Genomic DNA, 20,118 nt, shown 5'->3' on the forward strand with positions numbered 1-20,118 from the left:
ATTGTGCAAATAATTACTACAGTTTGATTATTTTGTATTCAGTACGCAGACAGGTGAATCTGTGCACCTCCCATTGACAAAACAACAGTATTTAAAAGGGAACAATTGTGAATCTCAGTGAGGATGAGGGAGGATGAAGTATGTTAGTTTGTCGGCCGCATTTGAATTCAAATTCCCCTGGCTTGGTTGTGAACCATGACAGATTGAAAGGCCTGGTCTTGCTCTAACAATCACTCTTGTTTTTATCGCTCTAGCAGTGTCACCTGGGACAGACAGGTTGTCTCATCTTAGCTCTTTGCTGTTCAGCATCCACAACTGCTTCTCTGGTGATTAATACTTCGCAGAGCACAAGCGAGAACCGACGGCCAATGAGAAACCCATAAAAAACAAACCGTATGTGCCAAAGCTTTGCAAACCCTCTGCGCTGGCATTCTGATGCCATTCAGCTCTTTTTTTGCATCAGTCCGATGTACTTGTGTCTATACCGAAACTGATCAGTTTCTAGCAATTTGAGGTCTGCTAAATTCGTGCCAAACTGGTTTAGCTAATTGTTTTCCTTCGGTAATGGCCTGGATCCATTCCAGCTGGAAGTCTGCTTTAAAAAAAAAGGAAAGGTGCAAGAGGAGAAGATTTTCTCAGAACGAGTGGAAATGCCCAGTATCATTTAAAAAAGGGTGGATCATTACAGATGGTGTCATGGTTTTATTTTTTTGCTAGGGTCTTTCCCCTGGCGATTTTAATAACAAAGCTGCTGTAAACCATAGCCTAGGAAGCAAGGCCAAGGCGTCTGCGCTGTCTAACCGAAGATAATAAAAGCAATATTTTTGTTTTAGCGCTGAGCCTTTGACGTCCTGCACAAACATCAGAACTCCCAAATGATGTCTGGTCAGTCTGCAATGAAATTAAACATTTCTCTTTATTTTAATGTATGCAGAGACGCTGCCAGAACATTTAAAGAATATCCAATCAGTTGCACAGGACTTTATTAAATAGTCTAAGTAGACATTCCAGACATAAGAACATTAGATTGGTTACAGACAAGGTGGTTATTCATCCTGGCTATTTAGCTCTTTTAATTGCTAGTAGTTGATCCAAAGATCTAATCCAGCCACTTCTTTAAAGAAGCCAGGACATCGGCTGCAACAACATGACTTTGTACCTTGTTCCCAGACTCCCACTTGACTCCCTCCTCCCTCTGTGTAAAAAGTGCCTCCTGTTCTCCGTTTAAAAAAAACTTCTCTTTAGTTTCCACTTCCATCCTCTGTTTTTTTGTTTCACTGTTGATCCCGGAGAAGTCCAGGAAGTGGGCTGATTTTTTTCTACACCTCTGTGGATTTTGAATACCTGAATCAATTTGTCTTTGTATGAGAGTGCAGGTGGGCAGACAGTGCATCCGCAGTACCCTAACATGCATGGCAAATTATCTAGCTTTCTGTATGCACAACTTCAAACCATAGTTACAGTTTTGAAAGTTTCTCTGGGAGTCAAAGCTATCAATCAGTGCTGCCTACTGACACAGCAGGGCTCTGACAGAAACAAATAGCAGTCTGAGTCTCTACGCTTCTACTGTATTTGGAGTCCCTGGCAAAGCACCAGCAGTGCAGGGACAGAACTGTCCAGATGGCCTGGTTGAGTGAGCCTGTTCCATGGAATAGAGAGGGCAAGCACTGCGTGCCCAGCTGGGAGTGAGTGAAGTCTGAATGTCCAAGTGTGAGCCGAAGGAGCTCTCTAGTGTTCGCACACATGCCACCTGTCATGAAGGGGCAAGAGCGGGGCTTTGTTTTTCCTAATTCGTTTTATTTATTAAGGATAACATTATTTCCAAAAGAAGTCTTTCTGCCCAAAGCATTTTTAAAAACAAAATTGGCTACGTAGAGTCAATACCAAGCTCTAGAAAATCCTCTAATTACCAGCCCAAAGAATGGTTTAAAATGCTGTGCTGCGTGGTTCAGACATTTTCTTGGCTTTAGTCGCTGAGTGGAAATGGGGCTTGAAAGGAAAGCTGTGTGGATAGGGAATAAAATCCCCGTGCCCAGAACTATCCCTTTAAAAAGGTAGGTCTAATATTTGCTCATTGAACTGAGCTGCCCTTCTTGGGAGCAAAACAAAACAATAAAGAAAACAAATGACTTTCAGAGAATCCTTAGAGCACCCTTAGAATGTCTGCTTTGTTAGCCTGAAAAACTAACAGTGCTAGCAGATCAAAAAACAGAATTGTGGGGATAAGTAATTCCAAAATTAAAGGAAAGGGATATTAAAATAAGTTTTAAATGAGCCCTTCCTATAGTTGATCACAAATATATTAACAACAACAACAAAATAAAGTAAAACACGATTCATGAAAGAAATCTTGAAGCAGACCTCAGTTCACAAGAACACCCCTAGGTGTCACTGTTACTCAGGTGTCTCGGACAGCAGGTGATACTGCTTAGGGTAACATTGCGGAATCGTGTGCAGGTCATAAGATTCTGTTGACAGCAGAAGATATTAGTGAAAGTGATCATGTTAAATGCGTTTACAGTACAGTATACACTATATGACAGAGAAATTATATATATAAAACTGCCTTTCAATATGTGACATTTTCTCTCTAGTTTTACCAATACAAAAGGCCTGTATTTCTAGAATTCTGTCTAGTTCAATAATCTTTTGCATCTGTCGGTACCTGTGGTCTATTGGCTGTGGAAAAAGGTTTGCTATTGTTTTACAAATAAATATATAGGTCAAGTAACATCAGGCTAAGAGTGCAAGAGGTAAAAATAGTTTCCCTGCTCCCTATAAAACAGTTTATTACAGTCTAATATATATGCACAAAAGCACTTCAAAGTATGGTAAGCGATGTAAGACTATAAGGAACATTATAAACAAGATGAGCTTATTTGGCCTTGGAGCCAGTTGTGCAAATAGCACTCGCAGCTAATTGATCCTCCCATTTCTTGATAGACGCCAGGATCTCAGCTTTAGTAACATGTTGGATGGCGCATTCAAGATCCCCTCAATCTTATCTTTAAAAAACGGTGTCTGTTGTTTACAAATCCATTTCTAACAGTTTCCATCAGATTCATTAGTAGAATCATAAGAAAGGTTACAAACAAGAGCTCACTTCGTTGTTGTTCGGTCTGAGTATTTCATCCACTCATCACCTGAAAGAAGCCAGGCTCTCTGGGTATCAGCTATGATACCATGCCTAGGTACCTTCTACAAAACTCTTTTAAATCCTTTGTGTAGAGAAGATTCCTTTGTGCAACCCTTTGTGTTTTTACTCTCCTTTTTTTATTTCCCCATACTATCGAGAACCGAACAATACTTCATCGTAAACAGCTAAGCCTTTTTCAAACGGCAAGTCCTCAAGATCACCGTGTCCCATCATATACTTAAGAGTTTTCATTTCTTCTACCTGCGTGCAACACTGCACATTTGTTTACACTGAATGTCATCTGCACAGCCTTGGCTCAGTCAGTCTTCCATATTGTCCACAATATGTCCACAGTGTTGTTCTTGCTATTTTTATATAGCATTATAGAATGTGATTGGGGTTACTAACTATACTACAATCAAGATCATTGATATAAATTAAGATGAGCAGCAGCTCTAATGCAGTCTAGTAATCATCACACTTTGAGCTTTCACCCCATTCTTACACTACACTATTCTTACATTTCTATCCTTTACCCAGTTCAAAATCCAAAGATACGTAGTACCTTGAAAGCCTACTACCTGCAATTTGGGAATTAATCTTTTATCGGGAACTTTATCAAAAGGCTTATGCAAATCTACACATACCATACAATAAACTCTGGTCTCATTATTACTGCTGCTTGTTCAAAGCACTTGGTAACACTACGGTTAAACAAGATTGCCCTTTTCTAAATCTGTATTAACTCCGATAATTCTATTGCAACATGATTCTCTAGTTCAGTCAGAATTATTTTGAAATTATTTTCTAATTTCCATAATCTTTCCATAACCTTACATAATAATTGAAGAAAGATGTATTAGTGTATAATGAATTATATAAAATAATTTCTGATAATTAATCACATAAAAATAATTGTTGTCATCTTTGTTATGGACAGGGACCACGTGATCAATTTTCCAGTCCAAGTATACTACCCCTGTCTTAAGCAAATATTGAAAGAGTTTTGTTAATTCCCTGTGAATGAGCACCTATAGGTATAGGTAGAATACCATCAGGCCCTGGAGAGGTGCACATCTGTAAATGATTCTACTACCCCAAACACTCCTGCCTCATCTTCACCTAATACTGTTTAATAAAAAACTTAGCCTTTCCACAGCCCGAGGTTTATTGTTTATTTCTTCCTTGATAGACTCTCCATAGTGCTCATTTTGTATCAGCCATTCCCTTTTATTATCTAGAAGTTTTCCATTATTATCCTGGATTCATCATTTTCTTTTCTTTTTCTATCACAATACTGGATAAAATATTGTTCTCCTTTGCAATATTTATTTCTATTTCTCTCTTGGTCTGTCTAATCTCAGACCTACCTGTGCTTCAAACTTGTTATGTACCTTTTCTTTAAATGGATACTGTTTTTTAATCATTTTATAAAGTGCTGTCTTTCTTCTTATATTTTTCCTAATTGCTTTGGTAAACCATTAGAGTTCTGTTTCCTAGCCATTGATTTGGTTACTCTTGGGATAAATCTGTTCTGTGCCTGAAGCAGAATATCTTTAAACTGTTGCAATCCATTCCCCACCAGTTCTGTCCCGTTCTCTCTCATTATTACGTGCTCACAGTTCTCTAATGGTTTGCTCACCTCTGTGTTTCTTACTCTGTCTTTGATTGTTTGAAAACAATAGATCAATACAGGCGTTCCCTCTAGCAGGAGCTCTGACAAACCGAATAAGAAAACAGTCCTTCGCCATGTCTGCCCTTTCAGTTTCAGCTGCCAGCATCACTGATGGTTTTTGTCAAGCTATTTGAGGACAATTAAAATCTTCCATGACAGCCACTTCTTCCCTTATGCATACATTTCTAATGTCATTATATAAGACTACATTGTTAATGGACATCTGCATTTGGTGGTCCAGTATGTGCAGTAGCATAAGTACAATGCCCTTCCTTTTTTGCCCTTCCAAGGGGCTCTCTTTCAGGCTGTGATCCCTGTTTATAACCCTTGCAGACCTTCTCTGGAATCTCCTCTTTTTCCAGTTTCTAGTTTGAGTTGTTCTAGTTTTAATGTTTTGGAAATTTGTTGGAGATCTTTGGCTTTTTCCAGCTAGTGCCCATCTCGTTCTTACGTAACCCAGTGTCAAGTAAATAGGTTTTGCTATGGAAATGTTTCCTCACGATAGCTGAGACCTCCCCCAGCACACCTATCCTCAGCCGTGTGTTGCGTTGACAGATTAGCATTGCAAGTTGTTCATCTCTGCATGTTGCAGACAGAGTCCCTGTCTGCAACATGCAGAGATGGGACACCCACTGATTTAGTCCTGCTCTTTGCTTCGTCTGCAGAGTCTTTGAATTTATTTTGTATAGAAAGGGTGTGGTATAGGCCAACGTCATTGGTTCCAACATGAAACACAACAACCAAGTCTTCATCTCCCAGGAGCCTGTCCATTTCTTGACCAGCATCAGCCTCCTCAACTCCAGCCGAAGTTTTTGTTCCTGGAGTGTGAAGTGCAGTTTCTGTGATGGAGCTGTAATGGGCTATCTGGGATACATGCCTCCATGAATGCTGGGTTTCCCAGTTTCTGCACCTGGTGCTCTCTTGAGGTTCAGAGTCTTGACTGTCCCAGAGTGGCGTACAGTTTGAAGTGATGTGGGGTCAGATGGCACTGTACTGACAAGAGCATTGTACCCTCTTCCACCCTCTAACAGAAGCTGGTGCTGGGACTATCTTGGATACACATGTCCATGAATGTGAGGTTTCCCAGTTTCTGCACCTGGTGGTCTCTCAGGTGCTGTAGCTCTACTCTAGTAAGTGTACTGGTCAGATTTTTGGCAGCCTTCAAAGACGTAGTTTGGATTTTGGAGGATTACCATGATGCTAAGCAGTTTACACAAGTTGCAGGATCTGGGGAACTTTCTATGATGGATATTTTATATGTTTTTATGGATAATGGCACATGATTCTACACAGCCTATTTGGTTATGATTGGCACCTTATCAGCTCCACCTGTGATACCTCTGAATTAGTCATGACAGCAGTGAGATAACTGTCTCATTCATAGACAAAAGGTCCTACAACAGTGAACTGCAAACAGCGCAACTTCAGCTTTATGCTCTGAGAATATAGGAAATTAATGGCTGCATTAAAAGTTGTGCTATATGGCAGTTTATTTCTTCTCATCTGTCTGATAGCTTCTTCTCTTAGTAATTATGGGATAATGTTGGAAATACCATGCAATTGTATCTCTCATTAGCCTGGATTCAGTAGTTAGGAACCATCCGAAGAGTCCTCTGTTGTAGCGGTAAGACTTACAGGCACTCATTGATCATTAGTCCTCATCATGCACATAGTCACATCAATCCATACACAGAGGGAAAAATAAATGTGCAAGTTCAGGGTCACTGTCTGTGGTTAGGCGTGACAAATGATTCCAGTTGATTCCAATACTCATTTGTTGTATTTTAAGACTTCATCCTATCTGTATCATATCCTCTGTATGTTATATACAGTATGTACTGTATATTTATTGGATTTGGTATATTATACAAGAGTATAGTAGATTATGAATTAAAAATTAAAACAAATAATGCAAAATGCAGCCTTTTATATAAGATTGTACCAATGTGTTGTGTCATACAAATGACAAAGTCCAGGCGTCTGTGTAGTAGAAGTCTCTTTATTTCATATGCATATGGAAGAATGGCCTGCAACCACCGAACTCAAAAATAAGTAAAGACGGTCTTTTATACCGCAAAATAAACAGGTTACTACGATGCATTCTGAATGAATGATAAAAGAACAACACATGCCAATATTGTTAATAATCATATCTAAGTTGCAGACTAGGCAAAAGTTAGTTCCTTTCATATGTTCTGGGCACACAGCCAGCTTACCTCATACATGCCCTCTTATCCTACTGACCAAGGCCAGGCAGCACATTTATATGACTGCATAGTTTACAAAAATACAAAAATGATCGTTCAAAAATCTCTTATCTCTTCAAATGTTTTACTTTTTATACAAAATTCTTGGATATTACACATCTTTATATTTCCTAAGCCTTACAACAATGTTTTATACCTTAAATAACAATGATCTGGAACTTTTTCAGGTGCTGTACAAGCTACAGTAAGTACGGATCACTGCAAGTTTAGCAACAGTCAATACACGATGAAGAAAGGATAAATAAAAAAAGTAGCAAGAGCACCTCTTTCTTGAAAGTTTTGGGAAGTATAAAGCCTTTAAAAAGATAATCAGGCAAAGGAAATTAAATGAGTTATTTTCTGTCATCATTTAAGTGGTCCTTCAAAACGTTTATTGATTAGCGAAAGTGAATCAAATCTTGAACTGGAAGGCAAAGCTTTGAGAGGTTGTGTTCACAGACAGTAGCAGGAATTTGACTGTGAAATTTAAATCCTGAGTATCTTGTCTTGGATGGGAATTCTGCTTGTTGGAAACTGGAAATAAGCACTGACCTTGTTTAAGTATGAGAAGCTGTGCAAATATGAATATCAATTAGTGGGTGATTTTGATTAAAAATATTTATCAGGATAGGAAACAAATTAAATCCTTCTATAAATTGTATTTTGAAAAGGAAATCCCCAAATTGAAAAAAGTTAGATATACACTTTCACACTGACACTCTGAAAAAAGGTCGATACATTATTACATTTTCCTTCTGTCCTGTTTGTTAAACCATTCTCATTTGTCTTATTAATTCTAAAAATTGGTAGTTAATTAATTTAAGGTACGGGATGTTCATAGGGACTACAAATGTCTGACCCACTCATTAGAATGAAATGAACTCAGACTATTAAAACAAGAAATTAAATTTTCTGGCATTTTCTGAAATCACACTTCATGAAAAGGTGAGGGAGGGGAGGATCGTTAATTGGATCATTTTTAAGAAACATTTGTTACTGAAGACATTTGGCTTCTTTTGGGCCTGTAAACATGGTGAAGATGTTTTTTTTTCCTTGTGCAGCTGGATACAATACCCTTGAGACTTCACCAAAAGTGTTTTGGCCTTTTCAATACTTATAGAAAGCCTTTAAAAGCATTAGCCCCCCCAAGATGGAACACACATGCAGATGGAAAAAAATCTTTTTTATCCTTGAACGAATGAGCAGGACAAAGCTTCACTACATCATCCTGTGTGGAGGATATTGTCTGTGCCACAGTCACAAGGACTTTTGCTCATAACCAGACGAGAGCAAGCCCTTAGTGAATCACGATAAACACGCAAACTTCAAAGAAATAACCTCGCTTCCCTTCCTCCATTAGTCAGCGAGGGAAAGAAAAGAACACGGTCTTCTCTTTTGATTCCTGCTCTTCTGCTCTACTAAGGAAAGACTGTATGATCTTCACATCCCATCACTGAATTATTTCTCTTTACACTATAAATAGCATGGAGCTATGTCTCAGATGCCTTGTCTCTAGTGAGATGACTAACCAGAAATCCCAAACTTTCCTCAAGTATCAGATTAACTGAAATGCTCTTTTTGGGGCATTCAGATAGAAAAAGACACCCAAAGACAATACCTTAGAGTAGTTACAAAATGCACCCGATTGATTAGAGTCATACTGCACAAAAAGAGTCACACAGGGTTCTGTATGATACATACCGTATGTGTGTTGAAGGACTAAAATGGCAAACAGGAGAAAACTACATGATACCCACACACTTATTTAAATGGAAAATCAGAAACTATTTGAACTGCACATGCAAATAAATACTTCTGTCTGTGTGGTGGTGAAATTATCTTGGAGCATTTAAATAAGTACACTGTTACACAGAACCGTGCTTCTTTATTATTTGGAGGCATGAGTGTTCAGTTTTGTTGCAAGATAGTAAACAGCATATTGTAAATCGATTTATTACTTGCATCTTACAAATGAACTGGGTTGCAGCGCCTGTTTGAAAAGGAGTTAAAATAAGGAATCTCAATTAAAACAGGTACTGTAACTCTGCATCTGCTGAATGACTGTGCCCAGATGTGTTTTATTCAGATTACACAGGAAAGTGCTCTTCCTGCAAGTGTTTCCCTACAAGAACATGTAAACATGCACTCACACCACAACACTTCTCTATTTGATATGGGGATGCAGTGCCAGGTCATCCTCTCTAATGAGCAAAAGGTCACCTCTTGATTTTTCATCCGATAAGCAAAACAGACCTCAAAGACGGTTATTTAAAGTGTGAGCTCCTTGAATAATACATGAAGAGGATCCTCTTACCTGTGAAAGAGGAAGACTTTTTTTTCCCTGATGCGCAAGCACAGGCTTTTTTTAGGGTGACCTTTGCCATTAGTGCTAAGCTGTGGTGCCACAGGAGGCATTTCCTGCTCGTTCCGATGCGCCCTGCCGAAGCCTGCAGGAATAAGCCTCCTGGGAAACTTCATCAATGTTTTAGGATTATGCTAATGGATGTTTACTGTTTGCAAGGAGCCTGGAGAGCCATAATGTATTAAAATATCTATTCACTCTTCCGCGAAGAGAACTGTCATGGTGTGCTCTCTTTTTTTAAATTTGGCTTTGTACTCCCTAAACCAAAGCACTTTTCTTAACATGTTATCTTCAATACAAGGGCCAGGGGGCATATTAACGGTATTCAGATGGAGCATAAGATGAAATTGTCATTTCTGTTGCTGAGCTGCAGTGGACACAGAGACTGGTCAGGAGGTGTCTTCTGGAACATTAGAAATGAGAAATGAGAAATATTTCACGTCTGAATTGGTGTGAGCCAAATGTCACAGGGTTTAAACTCATGGGTATTGGAGCCAACTTTTCAAAATTATTGGGGTGCTCATCCTAAACTGTATTCACATTAACAAAGCAATTATCTGCTTCCCCCCATTACTTTCTTTAATGGTGAAAATGGTAAAGTATTCATTCATACTGTGGTTTAAGAGAATGCGTTCATTCTCTGCGCTCATCCTAATGAGGTTAGTTATGGTGTCTTCAGTGTCCGGTGAAACAGAATCACAATGAATATGGAGCACTGAAATGCATTTCCTTTTTCTTGGCAGAGCTTTTTTTATTTTACTAGAAGCTTCACGGTGCCAGTCAGGTTGTTTGTGCTTTCAAAAGCAAAAGTCAAATTAAGTGCAGATACTGAGGTTTGTGTTTTTATCTTTTGTAGGATTGTATTGTATAGGATACAAAACAGAATTGTACCCATCCATCCATTCACTAATTGCTTCATCCAACACAGTGTCACGGAGAAGCCAGAGCCTCTCCCAGCAAGCAACGCACACCTGTCCATTGCTGAGCACACATCGGCACACACTCGCACCAGGGCTAATTTTCCCAGAAGCCAGTTATCATACCAGTGTGTCTTTGGACTGTGGGAGGAAAGCAGAGCCCCTGGAGGAAACCCACAGGAACATGGGGAGAACATACAAACTCCACACAGACAGCACTCCAGGAACTGAAACCAGCACAGTGTGCCAGCTAACCACTGCACCACTGTGATGCCCAAATATGTATCAACTTCTGAAATAAAAATACATGCGTCTTCTATGAAGTTAATTCTTTGACAACGCTGTGAAAACACCTTTTCAGGTCACATTTCAGTTACAATTCTGATCATGAAATGCAAGATCAACTGAATCATAACCATCAGTCAGATAAGTTGACTATGGAGTGTGGGACGAGAAGATAGTTATTTAGCACTGTGTAGATGCAATCCTGTTCTCAACCACATGCCAAGTGAAAATGCGCCCACCCCTGCTTAAACAATATGATCAAAAATATTGGTAGTTCTGGAGCTCACACGGCAGCCGGTGCTTCTAACCCTGGGTTTGGAGACCCCAGTCCCGTAAATCTTACACCCTAAGTCACCCATTTTTAATGATTAGGTATGTTTGTAACTTATGAATTAATTAAACAAGAATTTGTTCAATAAGAGGAATTCTACCCCTTGGGGGGTTGGAGGATAATTGGATTTTCGTTCCAAATGCTGTATATATTTCTTAATTTAAAATGACTCTTTGGCTTAATTGATTGTAAACTGCTCCAAGCCTCTGGAAATTGATTTAGCGATTACATATATAACAAGCTGGACCAGAGCTCTCCGAGAGGGGGCTTTGGTAGGAGCACTGCTAGTCAAAGTTAAACCAATTTGTGCTGGTACCCATGGAACCATGTTGAAAAGGTGCAATTTGTTATGAACTTGCCAATGGATCTCCACTTCTCAATAATCTTTCTTGGGGCCTTATACTGTTTTTCACTAAGGATGAAAGGATGGCTAGTGTCCATTCACCCATCCACTCATTTCCTCACGTCTTCTTCCAATTCAGGGTCACCGGGGAGCTGGAGCCTATCCCGGCAAGCAACAGGCACAAGGCAGGGTACGCTGCGGTCGGGACGCAAGTCCATCACAGGGCAGACACACACTCTCACACCCGGGCCAATTTTCCCAGACGCCAGTCACTTATCTCAAACAGGAACCCAGTGAGCTGGAGTCTAACCTCGCACAGAATGGGCACAAAACAGAATAAACCCTAAATGGGATGCAAGTTCAGTGCAGGGCACACACACACACAGATATTCTGGGGCTAATTAAGATGCCAATTAACCTAGACAGCATGTCTTTGCAAAATGACAAATGCTGAAATAATTAAGAGGTGAAGCCTAAATACCAATTTATATGTGAGCCTTTGTATGTAACATCATATAAAATGTCTAAATTCCAAAAAAACAGTTTGAAAGTTTTTTTCTCAGTCTTCATTCCAGAATTTCTGAAACCATTTTCCTCTCAATTGCTCTTTGTGAAAGAGGTCAGACCCTTGTGAAGAAGCTCTTCATGAAATATATTTAACATGTCAGTGATTTTAAATACCATCACTAGGTTTTTAGTTGTTCCAGGAAACCAGTTTTGATATTTTTCAAACCAATGTTAAGAAAATACAAGTTTGTATAAACGTAACATAAACCTTGTTTATTTTCATCTCCAGGATGTACTGCCACACAGTACTGATCATGAACTGCTTACCGTACCTTATAGAGGAAGGACCTGTTATGACCTGTCACACACAGTGGGATAAGAGACATTTACAGGAGATGACTAAAAGATCACTACAAACAAAATTAAGATTCACAGCTTCTCATTTCTGACTGTGAAAGCCTGTCAGAAATGTCATCTCCCCCTAAATAAAGTTTTAATCATGGGAAGAATTGATTTATATTACTATAGAATTCTAAATTCAGGAGAAATTTGATCTAATATACCCTTCAAATGTCTCTAAATTATTTTTAATATTTTATTTTTTAATATTAAGTTAAGACAGAATTGACTGCCTGCCTCTACAGGGAGAAGGCCATCTTAAAACAAAAGCACTTGTAGACAAAATTAAATGATATTTAATGTGCTCCCTCATACCTTGTTGTGTAGTAATTTATTTATAAACTGAAGGTTATGATTTCATGGTAACATAGCAGCAACTCAACCACTTTCATATAATGTTTTCTACCTTGTCTGCAATCTGTCTGTTTCTTATAACTACCTCTGCAAAATGTGAATGGATGGGTGTTACACAGCAGTGTTCTGCCATATCCCTATGATTTATCAGTGCACTTATGGGACAAAGCTGGAAAATGGCGATATTATAAATCTGCTTCATTTCTCTATATGTATCTTACAAATTAACATTGGAGCACTGCCTATTTGAAAATAACTCAAAATAACGAAACTTCATAAAAAAGGTAATTCTGAAAACATGATGCATCATTCCCACATGTGCTCTATATGGCTAGATTTCCAATTTACATGGTAAAACGAAGACTGGCCTCCTGCTCAGTGATGCCTTGTGCTTCTGGGATGGGATGAATTGCCACAGCCCTGACCAGGAATAAGCAGCTTTCTGATAATGGATGGAGAGTGAAGTTCATTTCCGTCAAGAACATGAAGACATCCAACAAAAACCACAGTATCCTCTCTGGTGGGTCAAACACCCACTTTAGTTCTGCAGCACTTCCCATTTCAGTGCTAGATGAGGCATGTCTGGGTTTAAATTGCTCTAATTTAATAGGTTTTATTGACACACATCGGTTCTGGCAATTATGCATGGAAAGCAGTTTACTATAAGGATTTAACCCATTATTGGCGGGCAACACATAATTATTACTCTTTGTTTTGAGGAGAGGAATTTTAAAACACATCTGGGACTGGATGATGGATTTGCACACCACTAACGATCTAGAGTGCAGTTTTATTGTGTGGCAGAGAGTGCTGAAAAAGTGACATAATCAAGGTTTCAATTGCAGTGAATTGTAGCACTACAGAGGAAGCTGAATGTCTTAGTGCCCCACAGTTACAACACATAAAAGGTGGTCAGTATCGGTCTATGATTATGTTTTTGGCACAGCACTTTGAACCAGTTAGCAAAGATAAATAATAATTAAACAGAAGTCAGAAATGGAATTCTGGTGGTACAAAACTAAGAAATGTTCATTTTGGCTGCTTTCAAACTCACACAAGGAAGCTTTTCTGTGCCACTGTAACGGTTTGTTTTTATGAAATTGATCTTGCGGAGCAAGACAGAGACAATGCTCTTGAAAAACTGTAGGAATATTTCTCCTTTTGTAATGGATTAACTTTTAAGCATCACAGTAAAACACGATGTGTGCAACTCCAAATCAGAAGGCAAGGAATGTTTTTCTGAAATAATACCCCAATAATTCAAAGAATGTCTCTGAAGTGAGAGACAGCATACAGTAAGTGTCTTTGAAACATATTTTATTAAAGATTTAATAAAAGAAAACTTATTTTTATTTTATTTTAAATTAGACATAGAGAAGCACATTGTGCTCAATAACATAAGCTTTGTTTTGTAGGCAGATAAAACTGCATTCAGTTGCGTGCAACTAACTCCGGATGGGTCTTACACAGCAGTGCTCTGTCATATCCCCGTGATTCTGTGTTGATGATTCATTCTTACATATGGATTAGGTCTGTCCAGTCCAGTTACTGGAGGTCTGGGTGTGTTTACAGATTCTTATTCCAACTCAGCTCTTAATGAGTTAAATTAGCGTATAACTGGCTTCATTGGACCAACTTTCCAGCTTTTGAGTTGCTGCTGATTGAAAGAGACCAAGAAACAGACGTCCCAGAACGTCCTGGGACAAGACTAGAAAGACCTGATGTAGACAGTCTCTCAAACCTTGCCACATTTATTAACTGTATTTGATACTTTTAGAGCTCTCAAATGTATGAAATGAGTTGGTCCATGACAGCTTTACTGCCTTTATATCTGGCTAGTGAAAACTAGCTTACCTCTAAATATGCTTTCACATCAGGTTCTTTGGAATTGAGATTTACTTTTATTTGTACACTATCACAGTAAAAAAAATTAATAATATTTTTGAACAGGTAGACACCGACATGAACAGATGGTCACATTTTCTTAGTTCTTTCCAGGCTTGTTTCTCCATAATAAAAATAAATGTGCTTTCTCAATAGAATATTTTTAGTTGTATGAATCTTCTTTCTATTTGGAGTATTGTGATAGATGACATACTCGAATTTTCAAATTCATATGGCAGTAGAAGTGACTGCCTATTCAATTCTCCACTCTGCAGACTGAAAGATCTGCAGGGGACCTAGCTCTGCCAAGCCAGATTATTTTGTGTTTGTTGCCATTTTGATTTTAATCCATTCCTGTATTTTGGCATCCACTTGGAAACTTGGAATGCCAAAACGTAGCACTTACACTCTCCTGTTTGCCAGAATCATAAACTCCTTACAAGTTATTTCCTTTACCATGCTTCACTCCGGAGAGTTACCTGGCTCTTCTTTCTTTTTTTATTTACATGTCAGTAGGGGTGAGGTTGTCTGCAGACCCTATGCATAATCTTCACACCCGCAGTGCAAACAGCCTCAGTGACAGCTGTCCTGATCTGGTTGTAAATGTGAAAGGTGGGTAACACACCGATGGAACGGTAGTGGTGTTGGGTCGTGTCATGTGTTCCGTTTCCAAAAAAGTTGACTAGTTCATAACAAGCGTGTTAGAGCCATTTTGCTGTCTTTCACTCAACACCTGCAGGAAAGTTAGCCCAGACTGGGACAGTGATACAGCTTTTGCTGATCACACTGTAAGCTCACAGGCTACCAGGAAGACATGAAGGCGGGCTGTTGCATGGCAACGAAAGAATACCCTGTCCAACCAAGCCCATCAGTCATAGCAGTCCTGTCAAACGACATATGGTAGAAGTGCTCAATGGGACTGGAGCGTGTGCAAAAGTGATGTCACCCCCTTGAAACCTAGACAGTACAGAATTCTCCCACTGCAGAAGATCCAATCTTTTGATGTGGTGGAGTTTACTGCTGTCTAAGGACTGGATCTGTGTACACTCTGAGCCTGCAAGCAACCATTATCGAATCCTGGCAGCAGCCAAGCAGAGCTGCACTTGTCCTAACAGCCTGAACTGGTTGTGCCATTTCTAAGCCCTAGTGCTTATTTTCTAATTTATGCCCTATACTCTCCAGTCTGGTGAGCGTTCTGGCGCACTATGGCTGCCGTCGCATCATCCAGGTGGATGCTGCACATTGGTGGTGGTGGAGGGGAGTCCCCATTACCTGTAAAGCGCTTTGAGTGGAGTGTCCAGAAAAGCGCTATATAAATGTAAGCAATTATTATTATTATTAATTAAAAGACAAAAATGCTTAATTCTGAAACACTACTTGTCTAACATGCCTAAGCTTACACACAGATAAAATGATTAGTGTCTTTCAGTTGTACTGCTTTAGATCTGATTCAGATGTGCTTGAAGTTTTTTCCTTGAAAGATAATGATCTGAACACATTTGCTTGACGTCTGCTGTGTGGAACTGACATGTTAATTTTTTCCTCCAGTGGTAAGACTTGTCCATGAGCGGAGGAGGTAAAAAAAAGTTTCCTTTTATACCCTTTGAGTACGGAAAGAAAGAAAATGAGCCTGTTTTGTCAGGGAATAAAGTCTTTTTCACATGAGGCCAAGGTCCCTTGGCTTGTATTTTATCGCAGCTTGGGATTTCAGATGGCTCAGCGCCTATGAAATGCAGAGGAAGAGATTGGTGTCCATCCTTCTCCCACCCCTGGTTTTTAAGAACTACCCCTACTTGAACAAAATGACCAGGTGCCAGGGATTAGATCAATTAGGCTATGAAATCTGCTTTGAACTAATTATACCCATACATTACATAGAGCCTGTCAGTAATTAGCTGGCTACCTGTTCTGTTGAGAAACGCTACATGTCACAAGACACATTAGGTTAACCCATTAGGTTGAAATTCAATTAAGAACAATGTGAACTGTTTCTGTAAATGAGGACTGAATATGCAATTAATACACTTACAGCTTTACTGTGTATTACTAGATCCATATCCTTTCACATCTGGGTTTCCCTGTTGCCTTTTCATGTGTAAATCGTTCTAGTCAGCAGTTGCCTCTAAAAACATTTAAAACTGAAGACATTTTTATTATTACTTTTTTTCAAATAAAACATTACCTCTAATCAGTATTTTCTTCGGGATCCCAGCAGGGCTTGTCTTCTCTTGTGAAGTGAAGAACATGCACTTGAATTAAGTAGTGTGTAGATTTGTCGACGCCGATCACACATTGTCGCACTATACTGTGAAGCTTGTGTGATCACTGCTCTTCAGACCTCTCTAAAACGCAGTATGAGTCTCATTAACTTTGATTACAAACGTTCCCTACAAAACTGGATTGACTCAAGCTGGCTCCACTTGGCTTATTGATGCTCTCAGTGCTGAAGTGGATTCTTGTCAGTTTTTTGTTTGAGAAGCATTTCGTAACGTATTACGATTTGAACAGCTGTAGTTGGAGGGAATACAGAGAATTGGGAGGAAAACTAATTATTTTTTTTCTCTAGCAGGAAAATATTTTGCACTTTAGATCACTTTAGGGTGATCTCTAAGATGTGCAAGAATCTCCAAGACCAGCACCCCTCTAATGGCAGAAACATGAGTGGAGGCTTTGGGTAAACTGTTGATGTAACTGTAAGTCTTGATTGTGTTTGAAATGACAAAAACTTTACATAGCAAGGTAGACAGATCCATCTGTCCTAATCGCTTCATCCTATTCAGGAGTGTAAACATATATATAGACATATATTGACATATTTATATAGAACACATAAATAACATGGAGCACACAAATTCAGGTACATATGCACATACAGTAGTTTACATGCTTGTGTATTTAGAGACTTGCAGTCAAGCAGTGGTTTATAACTTTCATATCTTGTATGCTTAGATTGTTTTTATTACAGGTAATTAAATTACTTTTTGATAATTGTGGCGTATCTTGCACATTACTGTAAAAACTCATTATTGAGGAATTACAATTAAATATTGATTGTATCAGTGCAGAATAACAGCGATAAGCCCTTTAGTGCATTACAACAACAAGCTGATAACTACATTTGCATTGACTGCCTCTTCTGTTAAGAAGTTTAGGGGAAAATATGGCCCAATTGTAAACCTTGCAAGTGTGACCCAGCTTCTGTCATACCAACCCTTTTTCTGGAAGCAGGTTCTCTAAATATAGCAGACCTATGATGAATGAATGCTAATTTTCAATTGATCAGATAATTGGCATAATCTTTGCACTACAACATAACTAAAATCCCTCAGTTCATATTTTAATTAAATATTTGCACAATCGACCAAGAACTTCAGGCAACCAGGACAAACTCAATCAGCTTTTCATTAATTGAATGTCTTAATTACCACCAATCACATCCTGTAACCCCCTCAAGAAATCACACTTTGAATAATCAGTTTGTTTTGCCAAACCTCAAGGTAATGTTAAACATTTTAAAAAGCAGTCATAATAAGTTTCTGCAAAGTGTGCACTGTTTATCACAAGGAACAAATTCCCACATTCTTTTAATAATTTCAGATGTCTTAATTAAGGTTGAGGTTGGGATTAGAGAAAGAAAATTGCATTTGCTGTGATTCAGTCTTTGAGGAATCAGAATATATCAAATCACAATGTTTTTAGGACTTCTACACAAGATTTCACAAAAGTCAAACAATGTGCACATTCTTTTTTATGGGCCTCACAGCATTGTGCAAAATCAGTCTCACTCTCCCACCATAGTCCATCCCTCTTTATGGTTTTTAGAAACTATTTAACTTGTGTTCCTTCTATTTGGATAGTCAGTTACAATAGCATGACTCTATCTAAGCTTAGTAAAGAGAAGGGAATACAGATAAAGACTGGTGCAGTGGTCTGCATTGTGCCCCTCAGTTCTGGGGCCCGGGCTCAGTTCTGGACCTGTGGTGCTGTCTGTGTGGAGTTTGTATGCTCTCCCTGTGTTCCTGTGGGTTTCCTCCAGGTGCTCTACAGTCCAAAGACACACTGGTGGGCTAATTAGATGCTGGGAAACCCAGCCCGGGCGCGAGTGTGATTGTATCTGTGTGTGTCTTGCGATGGCCTGGTGTGTATCCCTCTTTGCTCCCTTTCCATGAGAGGAGAGGCTGTGGGTCCCCCATGCCCCTGAACTGGCATGAAGCAGTTAGATAGAATACAGAAAATAAACAATCAGGAGGAGTGCAAATCATGCAATGAATTAAAAAGACGTAATACAAAACCGCTACCCTAACACATTTCACATAATGCCAGCTTGTTCTGTTCGATTCTGAAAGAATCCCACTCACTCCAGGGGTATCCTGTTTGAAGATCATCGCGGACAACCGTCAGTCTAAAACATCTTCCGCACCGCACGCTATCCCCAGTCCGCGGCTGCTGCGATTGATTTTCACAAAGAGGGCACACGTGTGAGGACAGCGTATGGTGCCAAGGCAGCCTTCAGCTCGAACTTCTCCCTCCGTATTGCGCTTCAGCGCAGCCGGTGATTTGATTTGCACTGTCACAACAAGAAGCAGTCGCTCTGGTCTGCAGACATTAAGTCAAGAGTGAAGGCAACAATGATGACTTACATGTCAGATCCAGTTATTTGACTCGATCAGTTCAACCAAGAGAAAAATGGGTGTCTTCGATGTTTAGCACTGAAAATCCAGGGGAAAGCAATGTTTCAGCAGGAGTCATATTCCACCTTTTGTTCACCCTCTAATTATTAGTAAAAGCACCAAACTATTGAAGGGTAATTTTGGAAGGCTAAGTTATCATTAATGTTATAACATGTTGAGATGAAAACCGCTATGTCTTCCTAGCTCATTTTTTAATAACCCTGTGGGACTGACACATCCATTCTCTTTTTTTGTCATTGGGTTATAAACATTTTAAATCCTAAGAACGTTAACTTTCATTTTAATCTGAAACAAATTAGATTACATGAAATATATTCCTGAAAGACAAGTTAGATTTATAAATGCAAACAGCATCGTTTGAACTAGTTTAAACAAGGTGTGCCATACAGTACATCATATCTGTCAGGATCTTCTGCGTAGAAATTATGTTATAGATAGTTGAATGATCAAAGGAAATTTAACTACATCTTGTCTGGGACCTGACTTAATTCCCTGACATTTATTACTAATGATTTCTGAAAATATACAGCGTGGATTCATTTCATTTCAATATTCATTTCCTGTCTTGAGAAAAGAAGCCTGCACTGGGCTGATGTGTTTTGACATGGAAAACTGACAAGACCAGAAACAACCCCATCTGGCGTTCAGAAACAGTCTGGGAAGACAGGCCTAAGGGGAGAGTTAACCCTGACGTGCGCTGGTGTGGCAGTAGCAAGCGGTACATTGCCCTTTAATTCACAGCACAGTTCTGTTTTTACCAGGCTGTACCCCTGTAAGTGCAGTATGCTCTTTGTCTTAGGCAAGCCCTTCTGGTGTTGCGTTTTCCAGTTTTAATGCTTTCCTTCTCCACCACCCCTGTTCCTCGAGTAGATGAAATGGTCTACACTGTACAGTATTAGAATTGCCATCTCTAAGAGGAGGTGCACTTAAGGGAAAGGCTTTCTGTCAATGCTGCTGAAAGACTTTGTGAACTCGACTGTGCTCTAGT

The sequence above is a fragment of the Atractosteus spatula genome, chromosome 21 (genome assembly GCF_055471065.1).
Source record: "Atractosteus spatula isolate fAtrSpa1 chromosome 21, fAtrSpa1.hap1, whole genome shotgun sequence".
Classification (NCBI taxonomy): Eukaryota; Metazoa; Chordata; class Actinopteri; order Semionotiformes; family Lepisosteidae; genus Atractosteus; species Atractosteus spatula.